General features: G+C 43.0%; 1 protein-coding gene and 1 long non-coding RNA gene across 11 annotated transcripts in view; one reads left to right on the top strand and one right to left on the bottom strand.

Moving 5' to 3' along the window:
• The window catches only part of LOC307206907, a 278,190-nt gene extending 272,194 nt beyond the window's left edge, over nt 1-5,996 (bottom strand). The window contains exon 1 of the long non-coding RNA XR_013834523.1: nt 5,949-5,996. This is a non-coding gene — a long non-coding RNA (uncharacterized lncRNA). The remainder of the gene's footprint in view (nt 1-5,948) is intronic.
• The window catches only part of ADGRL3 (adhesion G protein-coupled receptor L3), a 563,586-nt gene that overhangs the window by 160,102 nt on the left and 390,899 nt on the right, over nt 1-12,585 (top strand). The gene's annotated exons all lie outside the window — the stretch shown is intronic.

Raw genomic sequence — 12,585 nt, 5'->3', positions numbered from 1 at the left:
CCTCGGGTTAAGAACTTTGCTTCAGGATGAGAACAGAAATCGCACGGCAGCAGGAGGCCCCATTAGCTAAAGTGGTACTTCAGGTTAAGAACGGTTTCAGCTTAAGAACGGACCTCCAGAACGAATTAAGTTCATAACCAGAGGTACCACTATACAAAGGAGAGACGAACACAAAGCATAATTACATTCTGATATGTGTCCACGAGATATGAACGAGGTCAAGTTGCTTTAAATCCTCCTCCGTCTCTACGCCCCAGTTGCAATGCCTTCCCTAAATAAGTCTGCTTGGTGCCAACTCTGCTATAATTTATGCTCTGTGTGATGCCGGGGGGGGGGGGGACTGTTATTAACCAGACATGCTCACGAGGGCTTTTTTAAAAAATCCCACTGAGCAACTTTTAATCTGTTTTATGGTTCTATCTGCTGCTTTGTTGTGGGGTTCTTTTTGGGGGGCAGGGAGTTACATTTATTTTATGCCACACACTGCCCTGAAATCTGCTATGATGATGAGTGGTATAAATATGTTTTAAATAAATAAATACACACAGCATCTCTGTGTAACGGTTTGGCCTGTTAGAATAACCACTGAAAGGTGGTAAAAGTGCTATTCTTCCAGGGTTGAGTGTCTGATGCTTTTCTTGCACTGGAAAACCTTAAGCTGGAATACGGCATTGCATTGAAAGAACAGGGTTCCGGGTATATATCACAAGTCAGCAGAAATTAAGTTCGTTCCAAATGTTCTTTAATATGCTATTTTAATGAAAGGCAAAACAGTTATTCACTTCTTTAAACAAAAAACAAAAGAAACCCAAGCATTTGTTGCTTTTCCCCGATGAGCTGGGAGTGGACTCCCAACCAAAGATCATATAGTGACTGCGTTTTCTCCATCCAGAGTGAGGGAAATGTTTTCTGCCCTAAATTCAGATTGACTTCATGACAGTACCAGATTAAGCTGTGTGATGAAATCACTAAGCCAGTTCAGAATGAGGGCAGTGCTTCTGGTCCTATGGGGCGTTGTCATTAAGCCAGTTCAATCAGATTTGGATACACGACTATATGAATAAGAGCAGAAAGCATGGCTATGAAGGAAGGTGGAGAGAATGGCGGGCTTGCTGAGGCGCAAGGGAGACAATTGTCTAGGCAATACACATGGAAAGAGACACATCAGTTGTGGCAGATAGTGCATTCCGTTTTAAGGACAAATGACATTGGTGTGGTGAACTTTGGCTGTCTCATAGTCTTGAAGGTGCCCCAGACTGTGAATTCTTCTATTTGCCAGGCCTCCCCAAAGAATAACCGAGAAAGGTTTTATTTTGCAACCCATGCACAGGGCTATGAAGTCGGAGGGATGCAGTGGTTGAGCCCTAGAAATAATGCCATTTAGGGATAATTGGATTGGGAGTAACTCAAAGGTAATTTGGCAGTTAAATTGTACTTCTGAAATACTGTCTGCTAATCAGATTTAGAGTGCTAATTTAGAGGTCTATTGCCTTCATTTTTTTAACCTTGGAATTTTAGTTAGGTCAGCTGCAAAAATGAACTATTTCCCACACATTAGGGATTTTTTTCCCCCATAGGGAACTACCCCTGATTATTGGGAAATCAAAACTGTTATTGCACATTTATATTCAAAGGGATCAGTGCATATATTTGGTGAAAATCCATTAAAACGTAATATGTATTATTTATGAAAGCAGTTTCAAAATCAAAGTACTTTATAGCCTCGTGATATCAACGAGATCTTCTAATGCTGTAAGCCTAAGCAGCCATACCTATAGACCTTCTTTCACCCTTGAGGGCTGCACTAGGCCTCCCCAGCCAGCTAAACATCAGATAAAATTTGCCATTTCCGTTACCCAGAATGTTCTAAGGCAGAGGCATCTCGGGAGTTCCTGAATTTTATTACTTCAGCCCTTAATGACCTATGACCAGGCACTTCAGGAACTGAATCCTCTTCTGTGAATCTGGCCATCCCGTAATATTTACCTGCTGCTTTGAATCGTGTCACTGTCAGAGATATGATGCACATGCCTGAGGCTCAGTGCTCTCCTGATGGTACTTCCAAACTTGAGGAATGTCCTCACTTTCCATGTTTTAGATGAGCTTTGTTAATCTATATAAATATGGTTTTAATATTTAGGTAAAGGGAGCCCTGACCTTTAGGTCCAGTCGTGGCCGACTCTGGGGTTGCGGCGCTCATCTCGCTTTATTGGCCGAGGGAGCCGGCGTACAGCTTCTGGGTCATGTGGCCAGCATGACTAAGCTGCTTCTGGCGAGCCAGAGCAGTGCACGGAAACGCCGTTTACCTTCCCGCCGGAGTGGTACCTATTTATCTACTTGCACATTGACGTGCTTTCGAACTGCTAGGTTGGCAGGAGCAGGGACTGAGCAACAGGAGCTCACCCCGTCGTGGGGATTCGAACCGCCGACCTTCTGATCGGCAAGTCCTAGGCTCTGTGGTTCAACCCACAGCGCCACCCACGTATTTAGTGGGCTTCTATTTCCCCGAATTGTTCGTTTCATTTCTACGGTTCTGTTTCTATTACTATACCATGTGTGATTTCCCCTGCGTTAAATCTGCCGTCAGTTCCTTATAGACGGATGCTTTCATGTTATATTATTTGTATTTCACTTTGAATATTAATGCTATAAAAAGTGGGGCAGAAACTGTTGGTGGCAAATGGGGGGGGGGATAAAATCCCAAATTTGGCTGCTGTGTAAGATGCTGTGGCTTGCAGCTGCTGATTTGAATTAAACAGACATCACTTGACTGAGCAAGGCACCAGTTGATGGATTTTGCAGGCACTAATGTCCTTTAATAAACCTTTCAAGGTAATTTTGAGAGGAGGTGGAGGTTAAGAGGAAACAGTTCAGGTGGCTATTTTATAGCTAGATCTGAAAATATATTACAGAGTTCTGACAGAGCGTGTAATTATTTTTCAAGGTGTTTATACTGAAGGATTAATAACTGGGCATATTTAAGACTCATTATAAACGTTTCAAATGGACGTGTGCTCAAATTATGAAGTGACCCTAAAGAATGTTTTAAGATACAGTGGTACCTTTGGTTATGAACGCTTCAGGTTACGAGCTCCGCTAACCCAAAAGTAGCTGTTCCTGGTTGCAAACTTTGCCCCAGGATGCGAACGGAAACCACGTACCAGGCCCCATTAGCGAAAGCACACCTCAGGATAAGAAGTTTCAGCTTAAGAATGGACCTCCAGAACAAATTACCATATTTTTCCGTGTATAAGACTAGGGTTTTTTCCTGAAAAATAATGCCCAAAATTTGGGGGTGTCTTACACACAGGAGCCATCTCCCCCCGTTTTCTTAAATTGTGGCCCCCCAAAATAGGGGTCGTCTTATACATGGGGGCCTCTTATAGATGGAAAAAGACGGTAGGTTCGTAACCTGAGGTACCACTTTACAGATTTTGGAGTTACATTTTAAGAGGAAAAATAACCAGCTGTTCATTGCAGCTGGCAACATTTTGAGACGTTACCAAGAAGTGCAAAATCAACTGAAGATTTTCGCAGAGTCAGGGCCCAACATTGTCAAATATTACTAGACCTATTTAGGTATTTAGGTATGGTTTTCCCAGTAGTGATGTATGGAAGTGAGAGCTGGACCATAAAGAAGGCTGATCGCCAAAGAATGGATGCTTTTGAATTGTGGTGCTGGAGGAGACTCTGGAGGGTCCCATGGACTGCAAGAAGATCCAACCTCTCCATTCTTAAGGAAATCAGCCCTGAGTGCTCACTGGAAGGACAGATCCTGAAGCTGAGGCTCCAAGACTTTGGCCACCTCATGAGAAGAGAAGACTCCCTGGAAAAGACCCTGATGTTGGGAAAGATGGAGGGCACAAGGAGAAGGAGACGATAGAGGACAAGATGGTGGGACAGTGTTCTCGAAGCTACAAATATGAGTTTGACCAAACTGCAGGAGGCAGTGGAAGACAGGAGGGCCTGGCGTGCTCTGGTCCAGGGGGTCAAGAAGAGTAGGACACGACTAAACGACTAAATAACAACATTTAGGTATTCATCACTCTCAGGTTGAACTGAGTAGCCCTACCACTGACGTTGCACCCACTTGATGTTCACGCATACTGTGCAAACGTCGGCAGTGAGGGGCCTTTCCATGAATGCTTTCCAAGGCCTCATCCTTACATTTGTACAGATGCCAAGGTAGGAGTATGTCAGGGGGGAAAGTAACTTGGAACATCCATCTCTCTGCTCTTGCGTCGTCCAAAATAAGGAAGCAAGAAGCAACCTGAAAACAGCTACTTTCCGCCCAGTTTGTGCATTGTGAGCTCTTGGGAAAATATAGCTGAGGGCATTTCATGTAGTTCATGGGGTTAGATGCAGACACATTTCCTCATTTTTAAAATGGTAGCATTAAACGGAATACTTCACATGCTTATAGCTAACATTTGCCGCTGACATTTGGAAGCCCATTTCCCCTCACTTTTACGTTTTCTCTCCGTTTCTCAGTTCCTTGAGGTTCCTCCCCCTGCTGTCGACACTTATATTCATTGAAGTGCAGGATACACAAAGGGCCTGTTACAAAGCAGCTTCTTCAAATGTGCCTTGGAAAGGCAGCCTGGCCTCATTTCCTGCTCCATGAAAGACAAGCAAAGAGAGTCCTTTCATCAGTGTGACACGGCAGCTAAAAAAGCCAATGCAATTCTGGGCTGCATCAATAGGAGTATTGCATCTAGATCAAGGGAAGTAATAGTGCCACTGTATTCTGCTCTGGTCAGACCTCACCTGGAGTACTGTGTCCTGTTCTGGGCACCACAGTTCAAGAAGGACACGGACAAACTGGAACGTGTCCAGAGGAGGGCAACCAAAATGGTCAAAGGCCTGGAAACGATGCCTTATGAGGAACGGCTAAGGGAGCTGGGCATGTTTAGCCTGGAGAAGAGGAGGTTAAGGGGTGATATGATAGCCATGTTCAAATATATAAAAGGATGTCACATAGAGGAGGGAGAAAGGTTGTTTTCTGCTGCTCCAGAGAAGCAGACACGGAGCAATGGCTCCAAACTACAAGAAAGAAGATTCCACCTAAACATTAGGAAGAACTTCCTGACAGTAAGAGCTGTTTGACAGTGGAATTTGCTGCCAAGGAGTGTGGTGGAGTCTCCTTCTTTGGAGGTCTTTAAGCAGAGGCTTGACAACCATATGTCAGGAGTGCTCTGATGGTGTTTCCTGCTTGGCAGGGGGTTGGACTCGATGGCCCTTGTGGTCTCTTCCAACTCTATGATTCTATGATTCTAACCCTCCCTCCCCGCCTTTTCCTTGCCGACTCCTATAACTGTGCTCAACTAGGCATCCCTACTCTCAGATTCTAGCCCACTAGGTGTTTGAGTGCGATGACTCTCAGTGTAAACTTGCGTGTATTGGGCAGTAAACAAATTTTAATAATAATAATAATGTACATGATTCTCCTTCATGCCCACACCCATAGCCAGAAATATTGTGCTTAGGAAGCCAGAGGGAGTCACTCATATGTGATCATCATTACTAATATGTGTAACTATTATTATTAGACTTGTAACCTTCTCAGGCTCCTGCCTGACTGCCCTTTTGCCGTCTTCAGGCAATTTGAGCTGGCATGATGTATTGCCAGCTCAAATTGTCTGAAACTGGCATCGCCATGCTGGTTTCAGACAATTTATCAATACACCGCCCAGCTCTAGCTGCTAGCCATGATAGTTGTGGGTTTACACTCCTAGATTAGATGTGTCAGGCCTCCAAATACTATCATACAGTGGTGCCTCGCAAGACGAAATTAATTCGTTCCGCGAGTCTCTTCGTCTTGCGGTTTTTTCGTCTTGCGAAGCACGGCTATTAGCGGATTAGCGCTATTAGCGGCTTAGCGGCTATTAGCGGCTTAGCAGCTTAGAAAAAGGGGGGGAAGGAAAAAAACTCGCAAGAACTCGCAAGACGTTTCGTCTTGCGAAGCAAGCCCATAGGGAAATTCGTCTTGCGAAGCACCTCAAAAGACGGAAAACTCTTTCGTCTAGCGAACTTTTTGTCTTGCGAGGCATTCATCTTGCGGGGCACCACTGTATTTGCCCTCTTTATAAAGACTTGAGGAATGAGATTATGGCCCCTCTTTTATTGTCCATTCTGGGTTGCCCAACCACTGCCACATTGTCCTTTCTCTTGGCAGACCGAGATGAGCAGGTGACAGCAAAAGTTGCAAGGTTTTTAGCTGGGGCAATCAGAATAAGATCCATTATTTGGCTATTGATTCAAAACCCTAAAATGTATTTTATATAATTGACTTTTTATTTCTATTCTTTGTATATCGTATTGTTCTTTTATTGGTAAGGCTGATGGCTGACACAATTAAAGATTCATTCAATGTCAATGCCTCCAAATACAGTCGTACCTTAGTTTTCCGTTCCGGAAGTCCATTCAACTTCCAAAAATGTTTGAAGACCAAAGCGCAGCTTCCTATTGGCTGCAGGAGCTTCCTGCACTCAATCGGAAGCTGTGGAAGCCGTGGATATTTGGGTGGATATCTGATGAATTTTAATATTTTGCTGGAAGCCACCCAGAGTGGCTGGGGAAACCCAGCCAGATGGACAGGGTATAAATTAATAATAATAATAATAATAATAATAATAATAATAATAATAATAAGGTTCCAAAGAACATTCGCAAACCAGAATACTCACTTCAGGGTTTGCGGCGTTTGGGAACCAAAATGTTCAAGTCGCAGGGCATTTGGGATCCAAGATACGACTGTACTGCACAGTTGAGGGTCAACACTGGCCGAGGACCACTTGTGGTCATGCCCTGCTTATAGGTTTCCCAGAGGCATATTATGGGCTACTGTGGGCAACAGGATGCAGGGCTAGATGCAGACTTTTGTTCTGATCCAGTAGGACGTGTCTTGCATTATTATGCACTTTTTACGACTCCCTCTTAAGATTTGGGTTAAGATTTGCCAAGTTGTGCCATTTTTCTGTGATGCAGTCCCTCCGATCTGATGACAGCTACCAAGCTCATCATTAGAATTTATAAAGTGCAAAGAAATAAAATAACCATGTATAGCTTTTAGCTTTTATAAATTTTCTTTAATATTAATAGGGCTACTGCTTCCAGAGAGTACTTAAGAGAATTATGGCAGGAGGTTAGCTTAACTATTGGTTTGACATCTGTGCATTCAGACACTCTTAAATTATGTTACAAGCTGTAGCTTTGTATAGAAAAACATCTGTTTTAATTAGAAAGAAATAGCTGGAAATTAAAAGTAATTTTTAAAGGCAATTTCTTTTGGAGTTTTACTGACCAATAGAATTTATTTACCATACAGAGGTAGCAATGAAATCTATATTTATGGGAGGGCTTTTAATTGGAAAGGGATGGTTTGCGCACACGAGGCAATTAATAATAATACTCATATGTGCTTTATGGCAGTCTTAGTGCCTGCACTGATGCTTTGAAGAGTAGACAACAGAAACTGAGATTGCACCAGCACACAGTATCTTGGGCAAATACCCAAGTCCCCATGGGATTCCAGTGCACCTGATGCTGCAGAACTACCTTTGTATTTTAAAAAAATAAAAGTTTGAAGGCATATATTCTGGGAACCTTATCCCTTCCCTTCTGTATTCAGGGCTAGGAATAGACATCAGCTGCCTGTAGTTATTCTAGAGGTGATTTGATTAGCAATTTCAGGAAACATGTTACGATATACCCAACTTTGAGGTTCTTCTACAGTCAAATGGCATATAAATTTATGAAATAAATAATAGCTTGCCAGTGTACTAGGATCATCAGAGAAGCCCCTTCTTGATGTTCCGTCTTTACGAGAAGTGCATCGTCTATGAACAAGAGAGAGGGTCTTCCCTGTGGTGGCACCCTGGTGTAGAATGCCCTCCCACAGGAACTACTTCGATGCCCAGTTAAATCCTTGTTGTTTCCCCAAGCATTTTAGATTATATTTTTAGCATTTAGATGAATTTATTCCTCTTAACTTTTTTTGGTATTGTTGGCTTGTGCTATGTGCAAATAATGCATATTTTAAAATTGCATTCTGTTCCTGTTTTGCAGCTTTTGAGGGTGTTTCTTTTCTGTCACTGAGAAACTGTACAATCGTACCTCAGAAGCCAAATGCCTTTAAACTTGAATGTTTGGCTCTCGAACGATCGGAAACCAGAAGTGATTGTTCCAGTTTTCAAACATTTTTTGGAAGCCAAACGTCCGGCACGGCTTCTAGTTGGCTGCAGGAATATCCTGCGCTTTGCTTCTTGAACCGTTTCAGGAGTCGAACGGACTCCTGGAACAGATTAAATTTGAAAACCAAGGTACGACTGTACTCCCATTTTTGAAGTTCTAATTGTCCCTATGTTGAGGGTTGGGAAGGTATGTAGTATATATGCTGCTAATCTTGCTTAAAATGTGTGCAGTGAATTGTTAATTTTTTAAAATTTTGCATTGCAAATGTAGTACACATAAACCATAAAGCCCATTTATATATACAGTGGTACCTCGGAATTCGAACGGCTCCGTTCTCGAACATTTCAGTCGTGAACGCCGAAAACCCAGAACTAAGTGCTCCAGTTTTTGAACGTTCCTCTGAACACGAACGTCCAACACAGCTTTCACTGTGCAAAAACCTAGCTGTCGGCCAATCGGAAGCTGCGCCTCGGAACTTGAACGTTTCGGAAGTCGAACGGTCTTCCAGAACAGATTACGTTCGAGTTCTAAGGTACCACTGTATATATATTTAAATTTCACTATTCACAACAAAACTTGGTTCACGACATATGCACCATTCCCTAATCTCTCATCGCAAAACACACAAGCAAAAAAAAAAAATGTTGAAGATACCCATTTTATGATTTTTCAGTACAGAGAAAATGGCCATTCTCTTCTTCTTCCTCCTCCTCCACACCAACACAAAGAAAACCATTTTACTAAAAACACTGTATTTCAAAATCAGTGCAAATAAGTAGGATCCTTCGACAAAATGTTGCAGTGTGGGATTCTTCTGTTCAGGGTTCCAGCCTCTACATTGCCCAGTTCCACAGTTTTCCATTCCCTGCTTCCACCCAAACAATCACCATCACAGGAACCAAACAGAAGAACAAACAGTCTCTCAAGCACTGTGGATTTCTGAGGGATTATTTAATGAGATCTCTTATGGGCTTCATCGGAGGTGCAGGAGCGCACCATGACCCCTGGCCCAAACGATTCCAGAGTAATTTGCTATCATTTCATCTGAAGTGACATGGGCTTCTCTCCGCCTCGCATTAAAGCCGGCAAGTTTCTCACTGGGATCAACCTGAAAGGCCAGGTCTGATGTGGCAGATGCAGGTATGCAGGATGAAAATAGGAAATAGAAGTTGAAAATAGAAAATCCCCCATGACTCCCACATCAAAGCTCATCTTCCTGTCATGCTATCTTGTTAAGAGTTTTCTTGATTGGGTGGTTAGAAGGTAATTTGAGGAGGTTTCTATTAGGCTGCTATATGCCGAATCGCCGAAGAATTTATGCTTTTGAATTCTGGTGCTGGAGGAGACTCTTGCGAGTCCCATGGACTGCAAGAAGATCCAATCTCTCCATTCTTAAGGAAATCAGCCCTGAGTGCTCACTGGAAGGACAGATCCTGAAGCTGAGGCTCCAAGACTTTGGCCACCTCATGAGAAGAGAAGACTCCCTGGAAAAGACCCTGATGTTGGGAAAGATGGAGGGCACAAGGAGAAGGGGAAGACAGAGGACGAGATGGTGGGACAGTGTTCTCGAAGCTTGACCAAACTGCGGGAGGCAGTGGAAGACAGGAGTGCCTGGTGTGCTCTGGTCCAGGGGGTCACGAAGAGGCGGACACAACTAAACAACAACAAATGCTGAATCGAGCAAGATGTCTGCCATTTACTGGATATTAACCCCTGTTGTGTTTTGGTGAGCCGGAAAAGCTGGTGTGGTTCGAACCACTGCCACAAAGGCAAGGATAAATAAAAGGGCAAGGAAGGCTGTTTCTTGGAATCAATTTCAACTCAGTAGTTTTGTTTTATAATACTGTTTTTCTCAACCCAGTAGTTTTGTTTTACAGTGTTTCCCACTCCACTAGCATTAAATTATCTTTCAAGAGAACATTAAGGCCCTCTTCACTTGCTGGAAGCCCCAGTGATGAAACAGGCAGACAATTGTATTTGTAATTCAAAGCAAGGGGGTAAATGGATACATACTGAGCAGATAATTTCAGTCTTCTTGCCCATGCAGGTTTTGTTGTTTCTCTGTATCCCTGGCTTTTATTGAATTACGCTTGCATTTCAGTTTCCATATCAAGTGAATCAAGAGGACATAATGACACATTATACTATATACTTTATTGTGTGCACACTTCTAAATTTTGAAAATGCGTTGATCAATGGCACCTAACTTAATCTTTTCAGGTATTTTGCGGAGACTAGATTAAAATAATTATTCAATCCAGTTTAAAAGAATCCTGCATAGTATTCAGTGAAGAGATGAACTGTAGAACAAAAGACTAATGTTAACAAAATGGACCATGCAAAAGCAGTTTAAATTTTTATTTGCATGTTTCTTATACAAATTATCTGCAGCCCAGTCTACTGGAAAATTTCCATGACCTTTTTTTTAATGGAAAAAAAAAAAAGAGTTCAGATGCGACATCATAAACAAATAATGCAGGGTTGGTAAATTGCCTGAAAGAAAGATGTGCAAGACGGTTGAATGGTCTTTAGCTTTGAAACTGAAAACAGAAAATTAAGGTGCCAGACAATCTTTCCTTCTGTAGAATATTATAAGCTGATAACTTTCCCTCTCCCTTTGGTTTTACCTTGTGGGTTTCCCAACACCAGCCCTGGATTTATGTATAAGCTAAACAAGCCATAGCTTAGGGCCCCACTCTCTTGGGGGCCCCCAAAAAAATTAAAGGAAAAAAAACCTTATATTTCCAAAATATAAGATAAAAAACGAAATAAAACCTACATACAGCAACAGTGTTTTGTGTTGTGTATCATAAATTACCATATAGCATATATTCAACGCAAAAAAGCGACAATTTGTTGTTGACAAAGGACAGCTGTACATACAAAGGGCCCCATTACCTTCAGTCGCTTAGGGCCTCATCAAACCTCAATCCGGCCCTGCCCACCACCACTAATTAACAGTCATATTTCATGGCTTATGGTGCCCATTCAGTATGCTTAACCCTGGCATCTCCAAACTTGGCCCTCCAGATGTTTTGGGACTACAATTCCTATCATCCCTCACCACTGGTCCTCTTAGCTAGGGATGATGGGAGTTGTAGTCCCAAAACAACTGGAGGGCTGAGTTTGGGGATGCCTGTCTTATTAGGTTATTTTCAAGTGGTTATGCACTTTTATGGTATATAGTAGTTCCACCAATCTCAGTACAGTGGTACCTCAGGTTAAGAACTTAATTTGTTCCAGAGGTCCGTTCTTAACCTGAAATTGTTCTTAACCTGAAGACCACTTTAGCTAATGGGGCCTCCTGCTGCCGCTGCGCCGCCGCTGCACGATTTCTGTTCTCATCCTGAAGCAAAGTTCTTAACCTGAAGCACTATTTCTGGGTTAGCGGAGTCTGTAACCTGAAGCGTATGTAACCCGAGGTACCACTGTATTCTCCTAAGCATGCTAACACTTCTTGTTCATTAGTAGCCATCTATTGTCTGAGTTTACGTTGGCATGGGTGAGGGTACTGAATTTGCAATCAGAAAGAAAGATAAAAACAGCTTAATTTTTTTAAAAAATAAAGCTTAATTTGGACTGTTGGCAATGTAACCCAGTAGCCTGCCTTTAATGACAGCAGTGCTCATAGAACAGGAGGATTGTGGAATAACACAGGGAAGCCGTGCCATCTGCTAACACCTGCCCATCGCCCCTTGCTTCTGTGATTGTCCTGAAACATCAGAGTGGCAATTTTAACAGCTAAAACTAGGATGTTTATGCCCTGTTAAACTTGTATGATTTTGTGCTGATGGTATTTATCCTTTTGGTCTTGCTCACATTTGCTACTTAAAAATACCCCAGCAAGGGGGTTAGGTAAAGGTAAAGGGACCCCTGACCATTAGGTCCAGTCGTGGCCGACTTTGGGGTTGCGGCGCTCATCTCGCTTTATTGGCCGAGGGAGCCGGCATACAGCTTCTGGGTCATGTGGCCAGCAGGACTAAGCTCACGCACTTTGACATGCTTTCAAACTGCTAGGTTGGCAGGAGCAGGGACCGAGCAACAGGAGCTCATTCTGTCGCTGGGATTCGAACCGCCGACCTTCTGATCAGCAAGTCCTAGGCTCTGTGGTTTAACCCACAGCGCCACCTGCGTCCCTAGCAAGGGGGTTAAGTTGTAGTAAAATTATATCTCGGCCTTCCTCCCAAAGGAGACCACAATTCAGTGAGCTGAGCCACACTCTTAGCATGTTGCCAGTGCCTGTCTTTGGAGCCTGCTGGCTTTTGTTCGCACAATCATAAAATTCTTCCAAATACCTTGTTGCTATCTGCAATTGCAAAGAGAACATAGCCTTTTGCCAGCTCTTGACCCATTAGCTTTGCCTCTGCCACTGAAATTTCTATCTGACTGGCA

This window comes from Podarcis cretensis (genome assembly GCF_951804945.1).
Source record: "Podarcis cretensis genome assembly, chromosome: 17".
NCBI lineage: Eukaryota > Metazoa > Chordata > Lepidosauria > Squamata > Lacertidae > Podarcis > Podarcis cretensis.
This window is presented reverse-complemented; position numbering and strand designations above follow the sequence as displayed.